At 45.9% G+C, this 27,955-nt stretch overlaps 1 protein-coding gene across 4 annotated transcripts in view; it reads left to right on the top strand.

Annotated features, from left to right (window-relative positions):
• The first annotated feature begins 5,234 nt into the window (after positions 1–5,234).
• Positions 5,235–27,955, top strand: part of LOXL2 (lysyl oxidase like 2) — an 84,477-nt gene continuing 61,756 nt past the window's right edge. For 2 of the 4 annotated variants that reach the window (XM_039868135.1, XM_039868133.1), the window contains exon 1: positions 5,235–5,392. The gene's annotated coding sequence lies outside the window, so the exon portion shown is untranslated. The remainder of the gene's footprint in view (positions 5,393–27,955) is intronic. The other 2 variants (XM_039868136.1, XM_039868134.1) reach the window with 2 other exon arrangements.

Below are 27,955 nucleotides of genomic sequence, written 5' to 3'. Positions count from 1 at the left end.
ATGGATAAGTAAACTGTGGGACTCCTAATCAGTGGAATCATATTCAGCAATGAAAAGAAATGAGCTATCAAGCCATGAAAAGACATGGAGAAACATTAAATGCATGTTACTATGTGAAAGAAGCCAATTGGAAAAGGCTACATACTGTGTGATTCCAGCTATAAGACATTCTGAAGGAGACGAAACCATGGAGACAGTAAAAGGATCAGTAGCTGCCAGGGATCATGGGGAGGGAGGGATGATTGATTAGGTAAGCACAGGGGATTTTTAGAGCAGTGAAACTACTCTGAATGATACTGTAAAGGTGGATATGTGATACATTTATCAAAACCCACAGAATGTACAACTGAACCCCAATGTAAACTATAGACTTCAGTTAATGATAATGTATCAATATTGTTTCATCAGTTGTATCAAATGTACCACATTAATGCAAGTTGTTAATAATAGAGGAATCTCACTGTGCGAAGGGGGATATATGGGAACTCTCCGTATTCTCTGCTCAATTTTTCTGTAAACTTAACACTGCTCTAAAAAAAAAAAAGTAACTAGAAAAGAAGGCAACTTAAAGTGACATTTATATCTCCACCCAAATTAGCTTAAAACTAGCTGGCACTGGCTGTGGGCCAGACACTGTTTTCTAAGCACTTCACATACATGAATTCATTTCAGCCTTACAAAACTTCTGCGAGGTATTTCCACATTTTACAGGCGAGGAAACTGAGGCCCAGGCAGGTTAATGGCATGTTCAGTTCACATAGCTAGGAAATGGTGAAGGTCGGATTCAAACCCAAGCAGCGTGCACTGTGCTGTTCACCACACATCGCCCTGGGTTGCCCTTCCCCAAACTGCTTCCGTTTTAAAAGGGGATGGGGGTAGGCGGAAGCAAAAGCACAAAGTTTTAAAGCAATTTTATTTTGGAATAATTCATATAAAATCAAGTTCACCCATTTTAAGTGTTCGGTTTCTTGAATTTTGAAATATACCAATGTAAATGCCACTAAATCGAGAAATAGATCCTTTCCACCAATGTATTATACCAACGTAAACGCCACTACAATCAAGAAATAGGTCCTTCCCACCACCCCAGAAAGTTCCCTTATGCTTCTTCCTGGACAAACCCTATGCCCACCTCCAGCCTCAGGCCACTGCCGATCTGCTTTCAGTCACTAGAGTTTAGTTTTGACTTTTCCGGAGTTTCATATAAATGGAATCATACAGTCTGTTACTCTTTGGTGGCTGGCTTTTTTTTTTTTTCTCTCAGCATATATTTTTGGGATTCAATCATACCGTTGCATGTGTCAGTAGCTTGTTTGTCAGGGACTAATTCCTATGGCAGGGTTTCACACATGGCAACCCCCAGGAGAGGAAAGCATGCTTTTACGTAAGCTCCTCAAACTTTACATACCCTGGTCAGGCAGCAGTCAGGCTGCACTGGGCGACATTAGGCTGAACTTGACCTCAAATAGGCCTTAAGCATCAGCAGTTATCGGAGGGTCTGAGTAGCTGCCAGCCCAAGCTCTGGACAGAAATGGCCTTTTTTCTTTTGCAGAATATAAAGGATTGCCTTGCCATGCTTTCTTCATTAAAGCACGTTCTGAGGTCTGAGCTCCCCAAATAAATTGTTTCATACCCTCAAATGATAATAATAAAGTAAGAAAAGGGAAAAAAGAGACGGGGGAAGCTCTGTCCATAGTGTGTGACCAAGAATGATTTTACATTCTAGAAAATAGATTACATGAATGAAATTATACTTTTAAAATATAAAATATAACCACTCCTGAGAACACACCCATGCAGTTTACAATTGCGCTTTCTGAGCAAATTTGGGATTCTCCTAGGAGTTAGAAGACCTCGATCTGGATCCGGTTTCAGCACTGCTGCGAACCCGCTGAGGGACCGTGGTCCAGTCAACAACTCGCTGGATTCCTAGTTCCATGTCTGTGAACCAGATGCTTAGACCTGGTGTTCTTTAACAACTGTCGGTTTTAAAACTTGGCCCTAAGGAGTGTGAGAAGTGAACCACTAGGGGGCGCTGCCTGCTAGGAGACAGCATGAGTTGCCAACCTCTGCTATAGAGCTCAACAGCCAAGAAAAAAGAGGGAGAGAGAACAGTCCACACCTTTGAACTCAGTCACCACCTCCTGGAATGTGTCCTAAGGAAGTCATTCCCGAGGTCCCCGCCAGGGGCAGGAGAGTGTTGCCTTCCTTCCCACTGTGTGGGGTCTGTGACTCCGGCTCCTACACTGCCTGCAGTGCTGCTCCCTGCAGGGCTGCAGGCCGATGCCCAACAGCCCCTCACCGTGCAGTGTCCCACGGCAGGCACTGTTCCACACCCCCGTGTGCACGTGGCCTTTTTCCTCCTCCAGGACAGAGAGTGTGAGTTTGGTGCTTCTCACAGAGGCAAATGGGGCAAAGGAAGTCACTGCTCCAGGGAAGTAAGTGGTGGAGCCGGGATTGGAACCGAGGTCCTCTGACTGCAGAAGCATGCTCTGAATCCACAGTGCGGTTCTGCCTCTGGGGCAGCACAGCACCTGGGAGATGGGCGGTGCATGTACTGACATACAGTCATAAAGCATATGCTCATTATTTTGTTTCTTCTAGAACAGGGGTCTACTACCTTCCTGACAGCGTCTCCAGGGTCTTCCGTTCATTTCAACAGCAGCACATCCATGAACTACCCTGTGCAAGCTGAAATGGAAAATGCTCATTTTCTCTTGGGTTGGGCATGGTGAGGCACACATGGACTTACTGAGGCCTGCGGTGTGTGACCACTTAGTACTCGCAGAAGGGGTCAGGTTCCCTTCAGCTACCCCAGCTTGCCCACTTTTAAGCTCTGTTACTCTGGGGAAATTTCCTAGCCTCTCTGAGCCTCAGCTTTCTCATCTGTAACAATTAGCAGGGACCACGTAGTAGCTGCTCATGAGACAGTAGTATACTTTCCCAAGGATCATGTCATGGTGTAATTTATGCTAATAATTTGATGTTCAATGATAGAGAAATGATGCCATAGAACATGACAGTTTGAGACTCTACTATACTCTTAAAACCAGTAAAACAACATTGAAAAATGCACACAAGATAATATAGGTGTTTTTTTTTTTAATGAGTACAAAAACTGTTTCTATTTTGGTTTTACAAATATCCAAAACGTTAGATGTTTATCACTGATAGGGCACTAGGGTGACAAGTTTCTTTATTATACTTTTTCATATTTTCTGAGTGTTCCACAAGGAGTTTGCTTTTTTGGAGTCTGCTTTTTTGGAGTCTGCTTTTTTTTTTTTACACAAAGAAAACGTAATCTACAAAGTTAGTTGCCTTTCATTTCATGCCTTATTGGATAATGCTTTAATAGAAAAGAGAGGAGTAGAAGTGGAGGAATCAGAGAAAAGGGTGAAGGGAGAGGATTTATTGAGCATCTGGCATTTATTGAGCATCTGCGATGTGCAGGCTCTGTGTGGGGTGTTCACTGACGAGGCAAGGGTATGGTGTGTGCAGAGGCCCTGGGGCGTGAAACAGCAGTCTTGGAGAACAGCAAGTAGGGCCTTTGGAAGAGAGGAGAGAATGTGGCTGGGAGACGGGCAGGCAGGAAAGGGACTATCAGCTGTATCAAAGGATTCAGATTGCATTCTGAGGGCCCTGGAAAACTACTGTGAGGGTTTTTTTTTGTTTTAACAGTTGCAATTTTTATTGAGATAATTGTAGGTTCACACACAGTTGTAAGAAATAATACAGAGAGATCCCTCATACACTTTGCCCATTTTCCTCCAATAGTGACATTGTGCAAAACTATAGGACACTATAACAACTAGGATATTGACATGGATACAAGGCACTGATCTTACTCAGATTTCCCCAGCTTGACTTGTACGTGTGGGTGCACATGTGTATTAAGTTCTATACAATTTTATCACCTGTGTAGGTTCTTAGGTCATCACCACCTTCAACATACTGAACAGTTCTAAAGTCAGAGGAATTCTTGTTGCCCCTTTATAACCACACCCACCTGCCTCCTGCTACCCTCTCCGGAGCCTACGGGACCAGGAAATTGATTGGCTGTGGAAGGTGAGGAGGAGGGGCCTGAGAAGATCTCATTTCTGCCAGGCAGTGTTTGCAGGGTGGGCTGTGACTCAGAGTGCCAAGTTTAGAGCTTGCTAGATTAGCTGTGGCCATGTGCATGACCAGAGGGCCAAAGGGGGATGTCCTGGAGGCTAGTGGATTTACAAATTTAGGGTAAAGGGAGAAGTCTGAGCTGAGGCTGTGACTAGGAGTCACCGCCTATCACCAGGGGTGCTGTGGGCTTGCTAGGGAGGGAGTAGAGTGAGAGCAGAGGGCTGAGGAAGGACCTAGACGTCGATACAGTGTCTGTCCACAGTCCCCTTCCGGGTCCTGTCGCACAGAGGCTTACAGGCCGGTGCCTTGTTCTACAGCTGGCTGCTTCCTGTCTGGTCAAGCCTTGTCCTTTGCTTCAGGAGCCATGGGAATCTGCACAGAAGGTTCCCCCAAACTGCATGACTACCTCAATCTGGCCCCAGTGTGAGCCTCTGAGCCAAGCATGGAATGTCCTTCTACACAATACACACCCCTTAGCTGTGTCCTGTTCAGTTCCCTGAGTACAGGGCTTCTTAATGCTGGCCCCGCCACGTGGAGAAGGATCTTAGAGGTCACTGAATCCAAAGGCTTTGATTCAGGAAAGGGAGAACTGATTCTCAGAAGAGAGAAGCTTGGCGAAGACCAGAGACCTGATCTGGAAGAAAGGGAGCTGTTTGTTTCAGGTTTAGAATCTGCTTTCCTCATAGAGGAAAAAACCCAGGAGAGATAGATAAAAGTTTCTGAACTCTTTCAGTCCTCAGTTTTTAATGAGCGTCTACTATGTACCAGGCAGTACTGGAGTCTCTGGACAGTAGACAGATCACTGTCGGCCCCTAAAACTGGTGGAGAAAGACATCGAAGGGTTAAATTCCAGGAAGGAAATGGAGGTGGAGGGTAGAGGAATCTCCCAGAGGAAAAGCCCCCTCCTAGCTTCTCAGGCTCCGGAAACCTGGGCGAGAAGAACCTGGAAGATCTGCCCTGCTGGCGCGCAGCCTCCCCGCGAAGCCCCCTCTGCCCCGGGAGTGGCGGCTCTCAAATTACAACAAAAGGAGCTGGGGGCCGGGCCTGTGCGGTGGCCGCCTTCAGGGAAGGGGGTGGGTCCGGGGAGGGGTTTGCCGTCTGACTCGCGTTAAAAGTACCGGGAAAAGGGTAAAGGAGCGACTCCAGCCCGCGGCTTCCTCAACTTGGGGCTCGCTGTCTCCGGCTGTGCTCGGGTAAGGGGCTCTGCAGCGACGTGCGCGGAGAGGGGCCACCGTGGGAAGCTGGCCCCAGAAGAGCCAGGGCGGACTCCTGCTGCCAAGTAAGAGCGCCTCCTGCAGCCCCCAGTCTTCACAGCGGTTAGAGGGGCAGCGGGAGCGTCCCCACAGAGTCCCCAGACTCCGCTCCCCGCGAGGACGTTTCACCGCCATGCTTGGGGTCCCCAGAACCCGAGCGGCGGGCACTCACAGCGAAGCAGAGATGTGGGGACGTGCAGGCCAACGGGTACCCCTCCTGACTCGGGCGGACCCACCCAGCGCCACCTCGCCGGAGCTGGGCGAGGCGATGCAGCTGGTGCGCCCTGGGAAGCGGGGCGCTCGGTTCCCTGCACAACAGGGGCGCCTGCAACCAGGCAGGACAGAGCCAGTCGAGGCTCGGTGTGCACTACGTGCCTTGGGGAGAGGGCGGGAAGTGCAGCGTGGGGCCAGGAACACTGGCGCTGTGCTCGTGCCCGGAGTTCTGCCTTTTGGGGATGTGAAGGGCGCAGGGGACGCGGGGAGCATTGAGGTGTGCACCGAAATTGTGGCATTGGAGCGGGGTTGGGGTTGGGGCCACTGGGCCAGTGGGAGCTCTAGCGCCCACTGCCTGGAATGGTTTTCTCCTAAGCCTTCCAGTAAGGCTCAGCTGAGCGCGCGGGCCGCCCTGAGTCCTGCGGGAGGAGAGCGTGTCCAGGTGTTCATTCACTCCGCGTCGCTTTGGCTCGTCTGGGGACCAGGGAACCTCTTCCGTCGTCATCACAGAGAAACCTTTGAGTAGGAAAGACCCAGCATAAGCGAACGTACAGGTCTTGCGTGCAGAATCGCCCAGGGCTGGTGGGGCGGGGGGTTGGGGGTGGGGTGGGGTGGGTAGAGCTAATCCTAGTCTTGCGCTGTACTCCCGCGGTCCTCCGTGCCTGCAACTTTTACGCAGGCGCTTTGGCCACTGCGCTCGGCCCCCACTCTCTCCAAAAATTTGAGAGACCTCTCATGTAGCCGCCTACCGGAGGTGTTGTTGTAAATCAGCGCCAGTTTAGAAATGATTGGAAGAGTTAAGATGATGCCTTTTCATCATCCCCCACCCTAGTAAAGACCACCAAAAACAGCCGGCGTGGGGGAGGGGAGTGATCTGCCCTTGTCTAGGAAACCTCAAGCCCTGATGAGAGATATGCATGAAAGTTAGAAAGATGCCCCAAGTTAATTTTGATCTCCAAAATCTTGGAACTGTGGAGATCAGTCCAATCGTTTTGTTTTGCAGAAAAGGAAAAGCGCCCGAAGCTCAAGGTCATTCGATTAGTTAGTGTGGGACTCGAACCCATATCCTTTACACCACCACTAGCTTGCCTGTCCTGGAACCCCCAAAGCCCATTTTTCACTCTTGGTGGAATTATTTACTTTTTAATGGTATGTTGTGTACTTACTGGTCAGAGATGGGCCTTAGGACGAAGACAAAATGTTCATTTCTCTGGTCAGTTTCCAGATGAATGACCGACTCACCCAGCGCTGCCTTAGCTAAATTATTCATATCTTTCCCCTCTTTGTTCTGTTCCCCTTTCTGGTCTCTAGTATATCTGTCCCTGGAAGGACCATCAAAAGCCCCTGGTGACTCTTGGGGCCCAAAGAGACTGAGTCTTAGTGGTGTGTGTGTGCGTGTGCGTGCGTGCGTGCGTGTACGCACGCACACACACACACTTGCACCCATATGTCTCTCTCTGTGACTTTGTTTTAAAAAGTGACTTGGTCCAAGGTCACTTTTAAGTGGCAAAGCTGAATATGAAACAGGTCTGAAGGCAAAGTATGCACTTGACGTTTCCAGGTTGGCTGACATTTGGATAAAGGGCAGACAAGAAATTCTGTGATGTCACTTCCATTGTCTTCTTTACCTTTGGGCTCCTTGCCTGGCCCTTTCCCACCTTTCCCTGAGTCCTTGTCCTCTGACCAGTGAACGGACTGTGTGGAGGGACCTTCTGAAGGAAACAGATTTTCTGTGTTCGAGAGATGACCATCAGTGAAGCTTTCTAATATTCCAGAAAATCCTACATTGTTTATTTAAAAATTATTTTTATTCTGAAAATTTTCAAATATGCACAGTAGTGGAGAGAAGACCCCCACATACTCCTCACCCGGGTTCAACAGTTATCAACATTTGGCCACACTTGCTTCGTCTATCACTTTTCACTTTCTTTTTTTCACTGAAGTATTTTAAAGCAAATCTCAGACATCAATCATTTCATCTCTATGTGTGATTTCAGTGTGATCTCTAAAAATATTAAGTAACCATTATATCATTATGATACCTAAGAAAATTAACAATTTTTCTGGTATCATCTAATACCCAGTCCGTATTCAAAAATTTCCCAATTTTCCCCAAAATGTCATTTTTACAGTTGATATGAGTTCTGGGTTGTTGTTGTTTTTTATAATTTATGCTTATATTGTATGTCACTCCTTATCTGAACAACATACCACTGAAGAGTGAGATGGATATTACTGAATTCATTTTACAATTGAGTCAAGTGGCAAACGTAGCTGTCCTGACGGCGCAGCTGGTGATTGGTGGAGCCGGGACCCGCCCCGCCTCAGGGAGTTACCAGCTGTTCTCCGAAGCGTTCATTTGGCTCCCGCTTCATCCTGGGCTTATCATTTCCCATACACCTGCTACCAGAAATTCCTGTGTAAATATTTAGTAATTGGCCATTTGGTGCTGGAGATAAATTAGCTGCAAAATCAGGAAGCTTAGGTTTATTTTCCAACTTATTGTAAAACTGTACAAAAACAACATATCTCGAGACTCAGGGTGGCCCTCTGAACTAGAAGTCATCATCCTCCCCCGTCCTCTGGCTCATGGATCTGAAAGAAGGAGAGAAGACCACAGCTGGGATTCCTGAAAGACATAAAGGCCCCACAAAGAAATCTCATTGAGAACAATTACCCATCACTATTGTCACCCGAGGATGTGGTCAGGGGGCACCTGTAGTCGGAGGCTCCTAAATTCTGTAACAGAGAAGAGGCTTCCCTCTGCAGGCCTTCGTTTATGGACAACATTGTTTATTCTGCCTTTGTCCAATGAGGATATAGAACATCAGAATTTTTACTTTTAGCATTTTCATTCACTTTGAAGTAGGGTGATGAATCATTTTTACACCTCATTAATGAGACTCGTGAGACTCGTGAATCGGAGTTCTTCCTTGACCATGTGAGAAGATGAAATCTCTCATTTCTTGACTCCTAGATTTTCTGCTCTTACGTTCATTGCCCTGAAATAGGTGAGAAGGAACAGACCTTCCGTAAAACAGCCAGTTAAAGGAGGGAGAGACTGGTTGCTCCCATCTCATAATTAATTAAACAATAGAACCCCGAAGTGGCAAAGCATTAACTTTAAACCATGCTGTCTTCTGGCAGCTGTGCATAGCTAACGGGCTGTCTCACGGGGGCGGAATTTCTAGGTGATTCCACATCACCAGCTGCAGTGGCTCCCTTCCTTTTACAGTTTCAGGAGCATTCGGAGGTATAGTTCCCCTCTCCCAGGGCTGCCTAGGTTCACAAGAACAGTTTGGAATTACTATTGTTCATTTCCCTCAAGAGAAAGGCCTTTGTGGTCAGTGTGCATGGCAGACTGGACCCTGGGCGAGCCATAAAGCCTCAGATGAAGTGGCTGGAGCCTGTTCTTCTCCAAGCTGCAGAGCCAGCAGGACTCATGACTGTGGGCCAGAAAAGGCAGAGCCAAGCAGATGTCCTCAGATACGCGTCCGCAGGAGCTCACTGCTTATCTTCTAAGTCTCCAGGCATGTCTGGGTTGAAGCGAGTCTTCAGACCTTCTTATCCTAGTAATTCCAGTCGTACTCCTGCTGGAGAGCATGGCGGGCACATGATAGGGAATGCAATGTGTCAGAGAAGTCTTTGGGCACCAGGACCACCCTTTCAAAGTAGCCATCTGTCTGAGGGTGATCAAGCATGATGGTGACAATCTAGATAAGATTTCTGTGCAGAGTTTTAAAAAATCTGTCGCACAGCCCCTGGCAGAAACTATCTACCTGGGCAAGTTATGTGTGGCAAATACAGGTGTAGAATGAGAACTGACTCAGCAGGTAAAGAGGACATGATCAGGATGGCAGTCAATGAGTTCTTGTCCACTGTTTTTTGATCCCTTCACTGGAATACCTTTAATATTATATTATAATATTATATGCAAATGGTGATTTTTTTTCTTCAGTTATTTCATTGTCAGACAAGCAGACACAGTTAGCCACGTGGATGTTCCAGAGTAAGTCCCCCTCGATGTGTCACCCACGTGATGATAAGGATGTCTTCTGAGGAAATAATGTTGCTTGCCTATAAAGCATATGCTTTATGAGAAGAAAACTTATGTCAATGACTTGTAAACAGCTTAATTTGTTCAGATAGTTTCTTTAAACTGTTCTTGAACTTGGATCCATGGACCTCCCCCACCTCCAGCCTTGTCCTGGGGACCACTGATGTGCTGTCATAAGTAGCACAGCTTTCCAGAGTGCCTGAATGATCCAAAGGTCTAGAAAGAAAGATGTTTTTCCAAACATCTTTCTAAAGCTTTTTAAAGACCAATACAAATATAAATGAGTAAAGTACATTTTGAAAGTAAACTCCCTCCCAGCCCCTGGAGGAAACTACATTCTGTTTTCTGTTTCTACTTTCTGTTTCTATAGTTTGACTACTCTAGGTACCTCATATAAGTGGGATCATACAGTAATTGTTCTTTTGTGATTGGCTTATTGCACTTAATAGATTGTCCTTAAGGTTCATCCATGTTGTAGCTGTGTCAGAATTTCCTTCCATTCATCTGTTGATGGACTTCTGAGTTGCTTCCTCCTTTGGTTACTGGGAATAGTGCTGTTATGAGCATAGATGTGCAAATACCTGCTCTGGATGAACTTTTACAAAATGAACACACCCTTGCAATTACCACCTAGATCAAGACCATAATGACACCCAGAACGATGCATGGATTTAAAGGTAAAGCAGGAGATTTCAAATACATTTCATGGCTACATACAGCTGCTTTGACTGCACCTCAGGGTCTTGGGATTGCATGTTCATTTGCTCTACCGTGAGGTGGTTGGGAAGAGATGTTTGAGAAACACAGTTTATAATCTGGAAGGCCACAAGATTAGTTGTGACATTTAAGCAACCTCTTTCCTTAAACCATCTAGGGAAGATAGTACCACATGTGTGGGATCTGCAATTGTGGCCAGATTAGGATATCACCGCTGAGTTTCGTTCTTCTAGGCTCTTCCTGGGCTAGTGGTGTTTGCATGCACCTGGAGAACTCCTGCTCTTTGTGTCAGCTTCTGCTGCAGCTTGAGTTTTCAGCCTTGAGTGAAAAATTCTATGGCCATATCCTGTCTTTCTGCCTTCCCTTCCTTCTTTCTTCCTTCTCCTCCTTCTTCCTTCCCTTCCCGCCTGGTCCTCTCTCTTCCTAACTGAAACAACCTATGAGTGACCTTTTATGTACCAGATGCTTTGCCACTCGCTGCAGGAGACACAAAAATAAGAAAGACATGGTATTCGACATGTGTATTTTAAAATAAATTCGTCAGTCAAGAATAATATGGTGTCAACTATAATTAAAAATAAATTTTTAAGGAAGAATAATATTCTTTGCCCAGCAACCAACCCCATGGTGTCTGCCTAGTGCCAACGGCAGCCTAGAGCATCGCCAAGGTATTTGTAGCGTTTGAGTTTGTTGCAATACAAGAAGAGAGAAAGACTAACCATCGGGTTATCTGGAATTGCTCTAGCATGGCCATAACCAAATTGTAAGAGTAACTTTTTAAAAATACTTTTAAGCTGCCTTGAATTCAAGCACTCTGTCAGAGATCGCCCTGCTAGGTGTGCTGTTTAGGGACCACTGTAATGATTAAGAAGAAAAAACTAAAATTTAGACATCAGTGAAACCCTGTGGGATCTCTGATCTTTTTCTTGGTTTCCTTAAATTGACATCCCCCACACGCTCTTCCTTCCCTGCAGCTCTCAAAGCCACACCCAGCTACCCACTCCCTGCATCACCTGTATGACAACCTTAACTGGTGATGTTGCCTCCGCGTTGTCGCTGTCCGTTGCCTGGAGACTTGCAGTTTCCTAACTGGCCTCCTTTCCCTTGGTCTTAACCCATGAAAAACCATCCTTTATGCAATAGCCAGAGTGATTTTTTTAGACCAAGGGTTGGTAAACTTCTTGTAAGGGCCGGAGAGCAAATACTTTAGACTTTACGGTCCACACAGCCTGTGTTGCAACTGGTCAACTCTGCCGTTTTAGTGGGAAAGCAGCCATAGATAACTAGTAAAGACGTGAGCATGGCCGTATTCCAATAAAGCTTTATTTCCAAAAACTTTATTTACAGATTTGGCCCATGGGCTCTAGTTCAATGACTCCTACTCTAGATCACAAATCTGCCCCTATCACCCACAGGAAAGGAGCTTGCCTTTCCTTAGCTCCTCATCCCCCACAGGAAAACTCAACATTTCTTAGGATGACAGTCATGTTTCCTCATGGCCTTCTGCTTACTTCTCCAACCTCACTTCTTCCACGTCTCTTCACCACACCCACTTGCCCAGCCCTGGAGTGATCTCCCCACCCTGCCCCACACCTACCTGTCCAACTCAAATTTACCTTCAAAACCTGCTCAAGTATCAACTGTCTAAAGCTTTCCCTGTCCCTCATCCCCGATTATAATCCCTGATTCCCAGTTCTATTTCCGTACCTGTTTCTGTACTTGCTTCTCTAAGTACACTGTGAATTCCTTGAGGGTAGAACCTATGTCAGATTCATCTTTGGCTTCCCAGTGCCTAATACAGTGCTTGTCATGCAGCAGATGCTGAATAAATGGATATTACTAAACCCTCAGTTCTGTTCCATTGATCTGTATGTCTGTCCTTGTGCTAGCGCCATGGTCTTGATAACTGTTGCTTTGTAATAATATCTTTTGAAATCAAGAAGTGTGAGTCCTCTCCCTTTATTCGCCTTCCTTAGAATTGTCTGGGCTATTCTGGGTCCCTTACAACTCCGCATGAATTTAGAATCGGCTTGTCAGATTCCACAAAAAAGTCAGTTAGGATTCTGACAGGGATTGTGTTGGATCTGTAGACCAATTTGTATTCTTATCTTAGCAGGATTAAGTCTTCCAATCCATGAACATGGGATGTTTTTCCATTTATTTAGATCTTTAATTTCTTTCGACAATGTTTTGTAGTTTTCTGAGTATAAATTCTGCAGCAAATCTTTTGTTAAATTTATTCCTAAGTATTTTTTGATGCTATTGTACATGGAATTATTTTCTCAATTTCATTTTTGAATGTTCTTGGAAAGTGTATAGAAACAGCTAATTTTTATAAATCGATCATGTATCCTGTAACCTTGCTGAACTCTGTTATCAGTTCTCATAGTCTTTTAGTAGATTCCTTAGGATTTTTTATTTACTCATGTGAATAGATTCTTAAACAAAGAGTAGATGTTTGGGAAGTGGATATGTGGTGCCCTAGAACAAGGAGCAGCAAGTCCAAAGGCAGAGAAGTGTGGAAGCAGGTGTTTTCTGGGAACCGCAGGCACTCAGGTCAGTATGGCTAGAACGCAGAGTTACAGATTGAAACTAATGCATGTCATGCTGGAGAGAGCGGAGGCCAGTGAGAGCCATGCCGTGCTTGAAGATGCAGTAAGAATATTAGAACCATTCTTAGAAAGAAGCCCAGAAAAGACTTGTGGCCAACACCAATGACATTGATCAGGTCCAAAGGTAGCTGAGAAAGTCTGCCTCCCTCAGTAAGAGCAAGAACTTGTAGGTCTCTGCGTATATGCCACTATTCTCTAGATGCCATTATCTCCAGGAATGATCACTGGTGACACAGTACCAGCTGGCATTGTGCAGCCGAGCCTGGCCAGCATTGGTGATGTGGCAGTTGGTGCCTGCTGTTGTTATTCACTGAACTTCTGGAAGGCAGTCAGTGCTTCTGTGCAGCAGGATCGCAGATCACAGGTTCTTAACAAACTTTAGAACAGCACTCCTACCCCCTTCCCCACGTAGCCAGACATTTCCAGACAAGCCAAAGATGTGGCTGCGGTCTTTGTACCAGCGGCTCCTTCCTTCGCTGGGCCCCCCGGGTCTAGTTCTCATCTGAGGGGCTCAGGCCTGAAGAATTGACTATTGGCCCAAGTTGCATTGCTTGGATGAGAGCCTGGGCTGGAAGTTCCTGGAGGCACAGAACATGTACAAAGCCAAGGCCGAATCCTCTTGTGACTAATGTTCCCTGAGGCATGAGGGCAGCTAAACAAGGAGGGCTTGGGGAAGACATCACTTAGGAACTGAGTTCAGGAAGTGCCTCCTTGGCCACTTTTGAGGGGCCATCTTTTAGTAAAACTAGTTTGTACATTCCCTCCAGCCCAGGTCTCCCTCCACCTCATGCCCAGTAATCCTCTTACCTGCACTGTTTGAGCCCCTCCTGACTTCAGCATCTGTGCCTGGGTTAACCCTGGCACTCCCCTCTCCATGAATGTGCACGCAGGGGTGCCCATCACAAACTCCACTACCCCCTGGCAACCAGACTTGTTTGCAGTGATTGGATTGCTTGCCAAGTCTGCACACCATTCTGGCCCTGGCTTCCGTTCTCCCACAGCCTGCCTTTTATGGATTTTAATATCTCCTTCAAAGTGGCACAGAAATTCAGACCAATGTGGCTACTGATTGTTAGCTCTAGGAAACAGTATGTCTGGAGTGTGTGGTGGAGGGGAGTGGGAGGATGGTTAAAACCCATCACCCAAGTGGTATACTAAGAGTGATTGATGGGTGAAGTGACAACCCGGAATTTTTCCAGGTCGTTGGGATTTTACTATATAATAGCTACCACCCATCGAGCATTACTATGAGCCAGTCACTGTACTGGGCACTTGATTCTTCTTATGTAACTCACTTACACCCTAAGACCCTTCTCCATTTGCAGAAGCTGGATTTGAATCTGAGACCACTCTCAGATGCCAGCACCATGTTCTTTCAATTATTAAATGTTATCGTGTAGTCAAACCATGTCTCCATTTATTTAGGGAATGGGGGTTGGCTAATTTGAACCTGATAGGCATCCACACCTCACTTCCTTTCCTCTGCCACTATAATAGCATTGCCTTCAAGCAGCAGCACTGATATGGGATTTTCCCTGTGTGCCCCTCTCAATGTGCTATGTGCTGTAGACATAAGATGTCTCTTATGGACACTATATATTTGGCTTTCTCTTTCTGATCCAATTCAAGAGTCTCTAGTGGGAACATTTTCACGTGTTTGAAACTGTACCTTCAGCCTCCCCCGGAAACAGCCTGGTCAAAATGAGATTCCACCCAGAGCTGGAGATGGACTGTGGGGAACCCCATCAGTCACAACAAATTATGTCCGACAAAGACTTCTTTCTGGAGGCTGAAAAAAACTCAGCTTTGTATGCCCGCCTTCTCACCATTAAACTGTTCCTTGAACATTCCCGCTCTGTGGCCAGAAATAGACGAGACTGAAGTGGAATCTTTGGCCAGGGGCCAAATGGACCAGCCCTGGCCAAGCCTGGTGTCAAAGTCGGCATTCTTGTCTGGGGTGGTTCAGAAAGACCCCCTCGACCCCCAGCCGTTCCCCTCGTTCTCTGAGCACACCCCATTCACCCAAGACAGCCTTCCCCCACAAAGGAATGTGTTCCTTGTGGGTCCAGAGCACTCCTGGACCGCAGCTGAGGTAGCCTCTCCCAGTGCGCTCTGGGCCCTGAATGAGGACCATTCATCACTGCTGCTGGTCAAGCAGGAGTCCCCGTTGGCCTGCGGGGGAGGGTCTGATGAAGGAGACGGCCCCAAGCCCACCCCCTGACCCAGAGCTCAATGTGGACATCTGGCAGAGCATTCCATCTGGGTGAAAGAATTCAGCTGAGCCTCGCGCTCCACTGTGCAACACACTGAGCGGGTGCCCTTTGCATCGTGGGCCACTGCTCCGGGCTGGTGATGCGTCCCATTTGGGGCAGGCGAGCCCGTTCCTGGGAGCTCCAGAGCACACAGCGGGGAGCGAATGGTGGGGGGGGGAATGAATCAGCTCCCCGCCCATCTGGGGCTGCAGGAGCGGCAGAGCTGTCACGCAAAGTAAGGCCTACTTTCGGAGGGTCCTGTGCCCCAGATAGTCATGTTGATGGGAGTGGGGAGAGGGAGCAGTTAAGAGGATCAGCTTGTGTAAGAAACATGCTTTTTTGTTAAAGGCACGAATTCCACTGTGCACAAATAGCGTAAGATTTTTACAGTGTGTTTTCCCCGCTTCTCTGTGTGTGTCCTTGTTATTGACTAAAACTCAGCTGGTCACCTTGGGTACTTTTTTTGACTGGGTGTCACAAAGTGAGCTGTCAGAGATAAGGGGCCACAGTTTGTGACATTACTTAAGAATGCACCAGGGACGTCAATAGCCGATGGGCTTTTTAGAAAATATTGTTAGGCAGGCAAGTTGTACAACACAGAATGCCTTTTACAGGTAGATGATGAAGTGATTCGAACGGGATTGCTTTTGGAGGAAGAAAAACATTTGAATAGCCCCTAAGAAATCTGGAGACTCGAAGCTTTGGCGGGGGGGGCGGGCGTCGGTGGGGAGAAGGCCTTTCACAGTCCTTCTAGGGAGGATGAATCAGCTGTCAGAATAGTAACCTGAGAAGAGGACCCCGAAAATTCCTGTTTTACGTTTTCTCCTTTTCCTTTTGGAAACTTTTTCAGTCAAAATTAAGTAAAAGATTTGCAAATATTCATCCATTATCAGTACAATGCCACTTCTGGAATCATAGAAATCATTGTTTCTAGAATGTACTAGAAAGTTCCTGGGCTGATATAAGCTTCGAAGCTAAAGGTGTCCTGCAGTGAATGATGTTTATCAGACAATCGCAGTAGCATGTTCATGATCAACTGAGAAACTTGAGCGAGATCAGATTTAGAACCTCTTTCTCCCGCTCTGACGACTCCCTCAGCCCCAGCTCTTCGCAAGAGCAGGAAGTACTGGCTGACTTAAGTCCTGCTTTAATGTCTTATTTGCAGACACTACAGACTCCCTGGAGCCCACTCTTCCATTGAACTCTGCCTAGTTTATATAGCACATGTGAAGACACCTTTTTATTGAAGTAATTAAGCTTTTCTGTAATAGTGTATATTCTTTGGAGCAAATGTTTATTTCTAATTTTCGAGTGAAGTTGTTGCAAGAGATAGATCCAGAAGGAACTACCTAAGCTCTTCCTTGGGAGTCCCCAGTTCCCCAAATAACACTTGGGGAAATCTGAAGATCAAGCTTAAACACAACCAATTGCATGATGCAGCTTAACATCTTATAGCTGGCACTTGAACAGCCTGACCCAAATCTAGCAGGCAGTGCCTGTTTGAACCAAAATGTTGGACCCATTATTTTTTGATCAAGAACTTAAGAAATGCCTTTGATATTTCTAACAGTCCTGAAAAGTAGGTGTTTCTTGTTTTCCTTTTTAAAAAAGTTGCTTTAAAGTACATATCATTTCCATTTTATAGATGAAATACTGACTTAAAAAATCTGAGTGTGCCTGAGGTCACAGAACTAGTAAGTAGTAGAAATGGGATTTGAATCCAGTTCTGTGTGACTCGAAGCCCCTGGTTCATGCTGCTTACTGGCAATAGGGAGGTGGCAATCTGTCCAGCCCATTCTTGGTGGAGGAAGAATGTGCAGGCCGTCTGAATGAGTCCCTGCACGCAGGCGGTGTTCAGGGCCCATGCAGAAGGTGAGCTGATGCTGGCTGATGTTTGACAGGATTGCCTGGAATCTTGACTCCCAGTGATACGAAGGAACTCTTTCTCTATCTCTCCCAGATGTCCCCTGGGGTCACAGTGGCTCTTGTCTGCAAAGCTTACACGACTAATAGCAACTGTGTGAATGTGGTATCCTCCAATGGATTGAATTGAGTGTAAGAATGTCTTCAACTGCTTAGCCAAGAGCCCCCGTGAGAAAATACTGGGACAGATGATTTACCACTTTCCAATAAGCCACAGTCATACTCTGCTGGCACACACTGGCTCTTATTCATGTCAGTTAAATACCACAGTCCTTGGGCATCTTGCCTTGAACCCTCTGATAATGGCCCACTCCCGAGCTAAACTGTGTGAATAATTAAAACCATCTGCTGCATAGTTCCTAGACTTCACTTGGATGGGGTTTTCACAGAATATTCCCCAAAGTGGACCTTCCTCCTGTGAAATGTTCCTCTGTGTGCCTGGAGAGGGTTGGCGAAACCTGAGTTTGGTTTGGGATGAGCGAACGAGCTGCAGAAATGTTCTGCTGACCCAGTTGGCTGTAATCAGGATAGAGGATACTCCTGAAATTTCCATGATGGGTGATGATGCAACCTCACTGGTGTAGACTCTTCTTGGACTGTTGATGACCTTGGAGATCCTCAAAGGTGAATGCTGAGAATAGATCTTCCTGCTGTCTGAAAACTCTCCCAACTATAGTATCAGACACATGTCTCCACCAGGCTTTTTGATGTCTTTAGAGAAATACGACTCTCTCACTGAGGACTGATAGAGCCAGTTTAAAGAGGAGAAACGTGTCTTTCGTCACTCGAAATGTCATCAAGTGTCCAGAAGGGTTGAGAGAGAATTTACGATGTTTATTTATGATCAGGCACCAGGAACGCGGAGACATACTCCACTTCTGTTTGGTTATCTTTCTTTTGTTTTACTCAAATTAAAATTCAAGCTTTGCTTTTGGTTTTAATAATTTGGTCCTAGTACATTCTTTAATGAAGCTCAATTTTTTTAACCCAAAGCAGTCTTTTCAAGCAAATTGGTCCCTGGGCAATGCTGAATATACCAGAGTGTTCTTTTCTCAGCAACAGAGATAAAGAATAACTAGTGACTAAAGGGATCAGCTCCGGTATCTGGCTGCCTGGGCGCAAACCCTAGCCTGAGGAATTTTTAGCTGTGTGACTGACTGGAGGAAAATCAGGTAGCCTCTCTGTCCCTCGGATCTTCCTCAGGGAGATGGGGATGCTGGTGGTAGCTCTCTCAGAGGGTTGCTTAGAGCTGTGCTGTACAATTTGCAGCCACCACCACATGGACCACTGAGCACTTGCAATGTGCTAGTCCGGGTTGACATGCACTGTGATTGTAAAGTTCACACCAGATTTCAAAGTCTTGGTGCAAGTAAAGAATGCAGAGTATCTTATTAAAAATTTTATATTGATAACATATCAAAATGATAATATTTGATATATATTGGGTTAAATATATCATTTTGCATTAATTTTTCCTGTTTCATTTTACTTTTCTAATATGGCTACCAGAAAAAAAATGTATGTGGCTCGCATTATGTTTCTATTGGGAAGCACTAGTCTAGACCAGAGGATTAAATGAGCTCATACCTATAAAGCAGCGATTCCTGTCCTTTTGGCATCAGGGACCGGTGCTCCTATGAGAATCTAGTATCTGATGATCTGAGATGGAGCTGAGGCGGCGCTGGGGAGCGGCTGCAAATACAGATGAAGCTTCACTCACCCGCTGCTCACCTCCTGCTGTGCAGCCCAGTTCCCAACAGGCCACAGACCAGTACAGATCCACAGTATAAAGCACTTTTCACATAGTAATTGATAAAGAATGAGTAATTGATAAATATAGATGGTTTTCTTTTGTAACCTTAACTTTCTAACAGAATCCCACCTTCAATGCCAACCCAGGTGGTGTCCAGATTGCTGTATAAAAGCAGAAGTCATCCGTTTAGAACAGGTGGGAGGTGGGGTAAACGAATTCATAAATTAGGTGGAGAATAAGAAAGTCTGTACATCCGCAAGTGGAGGGGCTACTGCGGAATTACTCACCACCAGCCTTGCATGGTAACATTACCAGCCCCCCGAAGGTGTTCTTTTACCTCTTAGCACCTTCTAATGTAGTTATGCTAAAAGGTGCAGCCTCTGAAGCTGCCTCATAACAACACTTCCCTCTGCCTTCCTGGGGCTGGCATCTATTTAGAAATGGCCTCAGGGAGGCCATGGAATATGCTTGGGCTGCCTGGTGCACTTGAAGCAGGAGCTGAACCCCTGCAGCCACCTTTACACAGCTGTAGGCATTGTTGGAGGTGAGCAGAGAAGACAGGAGTCACCTGAGCAGGAGGAAATGAGTCTTGAGGAATCACTGTCCCCTGTGGGTCTGCCCTGTGGGCCCTGAAAACACACCTGTAGCTGCCTCATTCCCGCTCTGAGTGTCAGCAGCGCTCCCTGCCTCGGGCCCTGACAGGCCCTTTGGGCATCGGCGTCCACCCTGGGTTTAGGGCTCAGTCCTTTGAGGGCAAACAGGTGTGCGCAGTGACTTGGCACATTTCCTAGGAATCAGCCGTGTTGGGCCAGGATCCTGCCTCACTCTGCCTCTCCCAGGTCCAACTCATAGAATTTCCGACTAGACACAAGCGTCCATTGTCTGCTGGGGTGAGATTTTATGATCCCAGGGCATCTTCGTCTCCTATAAATTACCCAACATCTGCCTGCAACCTTTCCTACCCAGAGTGAACTTCAGAGGTAGGCAGGCCCCTGTGTCAGCTGATTTGATGGGCCTGGGGAAGGTCCACCTACTCATGAAAAATCTCATTGTATTTCCAACATTGCACAATATGTAAAATTCAACTATTAGAATTCATATCTAGGAGTTCCTTGTTAAAACATAAAAGTGCCCTGTCCTTAGAAAAATAATTTATTCCTTAAAGTGTTAAATTTCTTAATCTGAAACATTTGATTTATCGAGTTCCTTTCCAATGCAATTAGGTCAAAAGAAAAAGACAGTTTTGGTAAGGTGTGAAGATCTGAATAGGAATTTATATTTGTTCTTTCAATAAATATTAGCTGAGTACCTAGTGAACGTAAGACTTAGAGCCCCACAGTCAGGGCTTCTGAGTTGGTCTCAAGGAAAGAAGTAAGTGAGTGTGAATGTATGCTGTGTGCTGGGGATTTTCACATGTTATCACATTTCATCACACACACACACACACACACACGCACGCACGCACACACCCGTGAGGAAGCTGATTTCCATAATCAGAAGAGGAAATCCAGACTCTAAAAGTAAATTGCTCAAATTCTAGAGCTTAGAAGTGGCGAAGCCAGGATTCAGACCCTTGTGTTCTGATTCCAAGAACCCCAACATCAGCTTTCCAGGGAATCGATGGTGCCAATAGGTCCCAGGAGGCAACAGGACGCACGTGATGGAAGATGAAGGAGCCAAAGGCCCCTTCCATCCACTTCACTTTAATAGCCCTTGACCTATGATGGTAGAGTAGGCTTATTTTAAAACCACCATGGAGAGGCATATTAAGTATCAGATGACCAACAGATCAGATGAGCCCTATGGATGTGGGTGGAGCAGCCCTGGAGAAGCCAGGCCCACAGATAACACCCACACAGAGAGGGAGGATTCAGAGCTCGTGGAGGGGTGGCTCAGAGGCAGAGCATCACTAGCAGTAGTGAGAGATCCAGGGAGGATGCATCACTGAGATCCAGCAGCAGAATCAGGACCACTGTTGTTGGACCAAGGGTCAGAGAGGGTGAGATACAGCCCTTATAAAGACTGAGCACAGCCAGGCAAGTCAACCCACCTCATCCAGGACTTTTAGGACTTCAGGGGAGTCATAGAATCTTAGAACCAGAGTGTCTTAAGGTTGTTCACCCAGTGCCCAGGGTGACAAATGACCAGCAGGTGTGCCACCACTCCCCTCTCAGCCCCACAGTGGTCATCACGAATCTGTGCCAGCACTCTTGCCCCTTGGGTCTCGATGCCACTTAGCGCCCCAGATAACCACAAGCAGCTGGTTGAACGGACACGCAAGTCGACCTCTGCTTGCCTTCCCTGTCCTAGCCCACCCTCCTCCTGACACAGATGAGGAACTGGTGGCTGGGAGCGACAGGGACTTGCTAAGACTCTGGAAGAGGATGTGAGCCTGAACTCTTGTCACGGTCCCTGACCGCATCTTAGGCTCCAGCACGATGATTCCAGGTCCCCTGCAAGCTGACTTCAACCAGGAACTGAGAGCCTGGCTGAGAGACAATGAGGACAGACAGGGACAGACAGAGGCAGCCTGGCATAGGCGAGAACTAGAATCCGGGATACCCAAGGTCAAGACAGGGCTCTGCCAAATACTAACCACTGACCATGGACTAATCCATTAAATTCAGTCCCCGTTTCTTCTTTCTGTAAAGTGAAATGAGATGGACTTGCTGCCCCTGAGTTTCCCCGCTGCTCTGAAGCTCTGCCCATTCATCCTTCTTTTACGGCACCTTCCAAACACTGTCTTCCAAACAACCACCTCCCTCCCGTCCCCACACTGATTGCTTATTTCCATATCTAGTGCCTTCATCGCATCATTTGCTCTAGGCTATACTGCTTTACTTTCTCTTCTCCTAATTCTCCTTCCCAGTCCTGCTCAAGGCATCCTCCTTCCACAGCCTCTCCTGACCTTTGTGTTGAAGGGGGAGGAGTCCTGGATTAGGAAACCAGGGGATATAAATTATATTCCCTGCTCTTCCTCTCTTAGTCGTGTGACCCTGAATATGGTCCTCCCCCTTTCAAATGGCCCTGCATGGTCCTCACATGGACTTCTCATGCCTATAACTTTTAACAATCCCATAGTCCGGGCCCAACTATTTAAAACTTGAGTAAATTCTCTTATAATTCTCAGATTCCAGGTAGAGAGGTAAAACCTACCCAAGAGACAATGGGAGAATCACTAGGACAGAATTTACATTCTAGATGGGGAGATAAGACCAAGCCCACAAGAATGTGGGTGCCTCCCAATTCCCAATGTTTCTCTACTGCAGCTAGCTCCATACTGGTTCCATATGGAACCGGTTAAATATTCATTAAGTGTCATGATATGACTTTTTATTCACATAGCATAATTTGTAAAGATTCTATGAACTGAAAGGAACTAAATAAGGAGACGGATCGCAGGAACTAAGGGGTCATACAGACCGTCCTTCCTTTCTTGCTGGAAAAGAAGGGAGGGCATATTTTTCTGCATCCTAACCCTTATTTGTCACCTGCTCTTGGAAGGACAAATCCATAGGTGACGGTTTTATTATAGAAGCTCCCAGAATTCAGTCAGCAATCCTGCAATTGTTCAATGAAAAACTGACTTCTTTCACCTGCTCTAATGGTCCTTTCTGGAAGAGGCATGTGTGTAAAACAAGACATTATTGATGACAATGGGAAAAAGCATTTTCGAGGTTTGCGCACAGCCCATCGCCCTTCTCTCTGGGTACTCAAAACCGAACGACCCAAGGTACCTGAGGCTGATAAAGTTGGGATTGGGGAAGGCAGCCTTGGTCAAGATGGAGGTCCTGCCCGCTGGGGTCAGCTGAGGGTGAGGTGATCCAGTTTCTCTTCTGCTTTACCACTGTTTTCGTTAGCTGAATACAGTTATCACAGGTGGGAACCGATGTGCCTATTTTATAGAGGAAAACTTGAAGAAGGGGGAAATGATTTTCTAGGGGGTAGGAGAGACCAGGACGCCTGAGCCAACCTAATCTCAGAACGTCTGCTTGGGACTCTGTTCCAGCTCCTCTTGAGCTCTCTGTTGTTTATAAATAAAATCGTGACTGTTATCCATTCCCAGCAGGGCCTGCGGTTTGCCTGGATCCCACCGCCCTCTCCCCCGGGAATGAGGATGGGTTCAAGTTTGTACTGTTATTATCCAACCCGTTTTTAATAAGCGCCTGACATATGTTAGGCTGGGGGCCCAGTCCAGTCCCGGTTCACCAGAAGCACGTCCTCCGCGTGAGCAGCGTGAGCAGAGAGGGGACATCCGCTCTCATGGCCCCTGGCACCGCCTGGCCGACCCCGGCCTGACCTGGCCTGGTTTGCGGGAGGCCGGGGGAGGCAGCGGGCCCGGCGCGGTTCCAGCGCAGCCGCTTTGGCGGGGCTGGGAAGCCGAGGCCTCTGAGTCAGCGCAGACCTCCACTCGGGCACTCTGGTCACCCCAAATGCCTGCTCCCCCTGCCCCGGGCAGGTTCACATGTGTTGCGCAAGCCGGGATGCATGTAGCCACTGCCCCAGCCACAGGACAGACCCCTGGCCCGGGGCTCATTCACATAGACTGGGAGCTAGATTCCCGCCCTCTGCAGCTAGACGTGACTTTCCACCACCTGTCCCCTCTGCGACCTGCTGCGGGGCGGCTCGGTTCTAAGCACTATCATTACGGTCGCGGGAGTGACCCAGGCCACCAATGAATCCTAAGAGCTGGTGAATCCTCAGAGCTGCAACAAGCAGTGGGACCACCCTGAAAGCCCCCTCGCCCCCAGCAGCTGGGCTCTTGGCTGTAGGAGGGGCTGAACCTGAGCTGAAGTGCACAACCCAAACTGGCGCTTGAGGGGAGCTGGCAAGGGGTCTCATCTCCAAAGGGTGCTAGAATGAGGGTCCCGCACTGAAGTGGGTGGCGGGGCGTTTTGCTCCTTTTGCACCCACAAGCTCTGCTTTGCACGTTGGCTTTTTCTCAGTTTTTCCCTCCTGAGGGCTGCATGGATGACCATGAGAAAATGCATTTTACAAAGCAATAAGGGAAAGACGAACACTTAATTAGAAAAAGGGATTTAAAAAAAAACACCCTCGAGATAATTTCCCAAAAAAGAAATGCAAGAAGCCAATACTCATGGGGGCGGGGGGGAGCTCAACCTCACTAAGTAACAAAAGAAATGCTAGTTAGAACAAACATCCTTTTCTGCTTATTAGGTGGAGAAAGGTTTGAAAACATGGTCATAGCTAGAACAGTTTGAGGATGTGGGGGATCAGACCTCCTGCTGCTAACAGGAACATTGGCACAATCTTTCTGGAGGGCAGTCAATACAGTTTTGCACAAGTTTTCACTTTTTACCAGCCCTTTGACCCAGCCATTTTAATTTTAGGAATTTATCCCAAGACTGTGGAAAGTTTTAGCCGCAAAATATTCATTTTGACAAACTTTATAGCCGTAAAAAATTTAGTGACAAGATTATTCAATCTTATCTCCGTAAGATGGAATACTGTGTGATAAAAATCTTGTAAAAAATAGTCAGTGAGGCATAATGTTTGCAATATACTGTAAAATGTGAACAACAGTTTGCAAAGCAATATGTAGAAGATGATTCCAATATTTAAAAGGAAGAAATACGTATGTACAGAAAAAAGGCTGGAAGGGTATACACCTCAGTGCAGTTAACAATTACTTTGTCATTAATAGTTAATAGTGGCATTGCAAATTATTTTCTTTTTTTTATTTGTTGCATTCTCCACATTTTTATCACCAGCTTGTATAATTCTGGCAATAAGGAACAACAACAACAAAATCCCATAAAATTTACTTTTAAAAGAAAAGCATCTGGGTCTAATTATTTACAATTCTCCAGAGTAAGGAATGGGAGAAGGCCCCACGGAAGAAGCAAAAAATTCAGGAGCGCTTTTCTAAAAAAACGTTTGGAGTTGGACACTGGCCATTCTCACACTGGAGAATCCAAGAAAATGGGTGGAGCAATTTGTAGGTATGCAAATCCAAAGATTAAGATTTCTTTTAAAAAAAAACTACAGGACCACATATTCTTTTTCATTTCTTTCTGAGATATGAGTAGATGATCTGGAGGCCTCTGTAGCTCTCCTTTGAGGGAGCTTGGGGGTGGGGTGGTTAGGCAAATACTGGACTGGGGTGAGGCTGCTAGGGGCAGTAGAACATAGCGATGAAGGACACAATCCAGATCTCATGGTGCTGTCCTCGTTCAGATCCTGGCTTGCCGCTTACCATCACTGCAAACTTAGGCAACTTGCCGAACCTCTCTGTGCCTTGTTTTCCTCCTGAGGATAATAATGGTGTTTATTAAGTGAATTAATACAATAATACATTTTTTCCTTCTACATCGTTTCCAAATGTTTATAGATTTTCTAGTTATTCTTTTAATATTGGTTTATAGCTTAATTCTACTGCATTCAGGCAACATGTGTTTTTCATTGTGATTTCATTGAATGTGGTGAGACTTACTTTATGAGCCATCTTAGGGTCCATATGTGTCAATCTAGCATGTGGACTTGAAGTGACTCTGTCTTCTGTAGTTGAGTACAGGTGATAGACTCTTGTCAATTAGGTCACGTTTGTTAATCATGTTGTTTACATCTTCAGTGTGAGAATTTTTTTGTCTGCTTCTATCTATTTCTCAAGTTTTGCCTATTAGATCTATCAATATTTATGCATACTGAGTCTATGTATACAAATTGAGAAGAGTTATTGAGTCTTGCATCATCATAAACTGTCCCTTTTCGTCTCCAGTAATGTTTCTTGTCTAAAGTTGACTTTGTCTGACACAGCTTTCTTTCGGTTAATGTGTGTGTGGCGTATCTTTTTCCAACCTTTTACTTTAACCTCTGAGTTTCCTGTAAGAAACATAAGGTAGTATTGTTTTGTTAAATCCATTCTCATAATCTTTGTCTTTCCATTGGCATATTTATTTTATCTGATGTAATTATTGATATATTTAGGTCTAAAGCTACCATCTTACTATTTTTTCTATTTGTGACAACTATTCTATTACTTTTTCTCTGCTTTATTGCTTTAATTTTGGATTAATCAGTATTTTTTATAATTCCATCACTCCCGCCCACCCCTTTATGAAGCTGTTTATTCTACTCTTCTCATGGTGATTACCATAAAGATTACAACAGGCATCTATTAGATTTGCTAAAGTCTGACAGAAAATAGTACTTTTACCACTTCCAGAGGAAGCAAGAAACGTGAAACACTTTCCATTAACCCCACCTCCTACCTTTTGTGCTATTGTTGCTATGTTTTTAATGATACGTATGTATTTAAACCCCGTCATTCTTATTATTTTACAATATTGATCTTTAGATTTACCTACATAGCTGCCCCTTCAATACCCTTCATTCCTTCTGCTTCTCCTACTAACATCTAGGATTAGTTTTCCTTTGGCCTAAAGAACTTCCTTTAGTATTTTCATCTTGTGGATCCTCTGATAACAAATTTTCTCCACTTTCGTTTGTCCGAAATGTCCTTATTTTACCTTCATTCTCTCCAGCAGATACAGAATTCTAGGTTGACTCATATTTTTTGAATCCTTTTCTAAAATGCATTGTCATGATCTTCTTCATTTCCTCGTTTGAAGGTAATGCTCCTTTTATACCGTGGCTGCTTTTAAGATTTTCTCTTTGTCTTGGATTTTTTGCAGCTGCATTTTGATGTGCCCAGGTGTGGTTTTCTATGTAAACGACGCTGCTTGGAATGATAGCTTTCATCGATTTTGTATCATTCTAGGCCATTATCTCTTCAAATATTGCTTGCATACATTCTCTTTCTCCTCTCCTCTGAAATCGCAGTTATGTGGATGTTAGAGCTTTCTAACATGTAGAATGTAACTCTGTGCCCTAACTTCTAGAGTTTAGCCCCTGAGGGTCTTCCACCTGGAAGCCTCGGGCTGTTTAACGGGGAGGGGGCAGGGGCCGTCCTTCCTGGCAGACTCTGAACTCCAATTTTTGTCTCTTCAGTCCTGGCAGGCTGCTGACCGCTTTGCTTAATTAGCTTCTCAGCCTGTTGGCCTCTGCCTTGGAATTGGCAAGTGCCTGAGGGAGGCGGGGGAGCAGACACAGATGTCAGGCTCACCTCGCTCTCTGGATTCTTGGCTCTTGCATCCTCGCTGCCTCGATAGCTCTCCGGTGTCTTCCAATATATGCTTTTTGCATGTGTCTACCTTTCCAAGTTGTTCTTGGCGGGAAGGATTATCTAATACAAGCTAGTCTGCCAAGGCCAGAAACATGTGACAAAGAGATGGCTCCTGCCCCTACGGCTGAGGGTCTGGTAGAGCCTGAGATGACAACAGTGTAAAGCACAAGCGAATGCTATTTTTAAGGGAATCAGATAAGACATTCAAAATTCCGATTAGGAGAATCTGGGACGGTTTCCTTGAAGAATGGGAAGGATTGGGATGTATGCTCTTTAGAAGAAAGGGAAGAGGTGGGAATGAAGACGTGTTGATCTAAGTGGAAAACTTAAAACAAATATAGGCTGTATGATGGGATGGATCACACATGAAGGGCTGGAGTAAGGGCAGGGAGAGAAGTTTAGTTGGAACTGAAGCTAGGAAATGTAGGTACATGCCAAGTCGAAAGGTGTCCATGTCCCAAGTGGAATTTGGATATTTTTATATGTGATGGTGGATCGTTGAAGTTTTGGTAACTTGGAAGTGAGTAGTTCTGGCTTTGCCTGCATTAACTGCAACTCTGCTGAAGTATTTAGCTGTCTCTGGTTCTTAATTTTCTCCCTTGTAGAATAAGAATCATAATCTCTATTTCTTCCACCCGTACCTCAAGGTTCTAGCAAGCCATAGATACGCTCATGGATGCATATGTGCTTTCATAGGAACGAAGTACGGGCAGGACAGAGGATGCGATGATGCTCCCCTTCAGAGCCAGTGACTGGATTGCCATGCCATGGTCTGAAGGGGGCTATTTCAGGAACCTCCCATCTTCCTGGTCTTGTTTGAGGATGGCTGAATTTTTAGTGAAACTGGAGAGCCTTCTAAAGTCCTCCATTCTGACTGCCCCTGATCACTGTCATCTCTGTCCCAACACCCACCACA

This window comes from Pteropus medius, unplaced genomic scaffold, assembly GCF_902729225.1.
Source record: "Pteropus medius unplaced genomic scaffold, Ma_sr-lr_union100, whole genome shotgun sequence".
Classification (NCBI taxonomy): domain Eukaryota; kingdom Metazoa; phylum Chordata; class Mammalia; order Chiroptera; family Pteropodidae; genus Pteropus; species Pteropus medius.
This window is presented reverse-complemented; position numbering and strand designations above follow the sequence as displayed.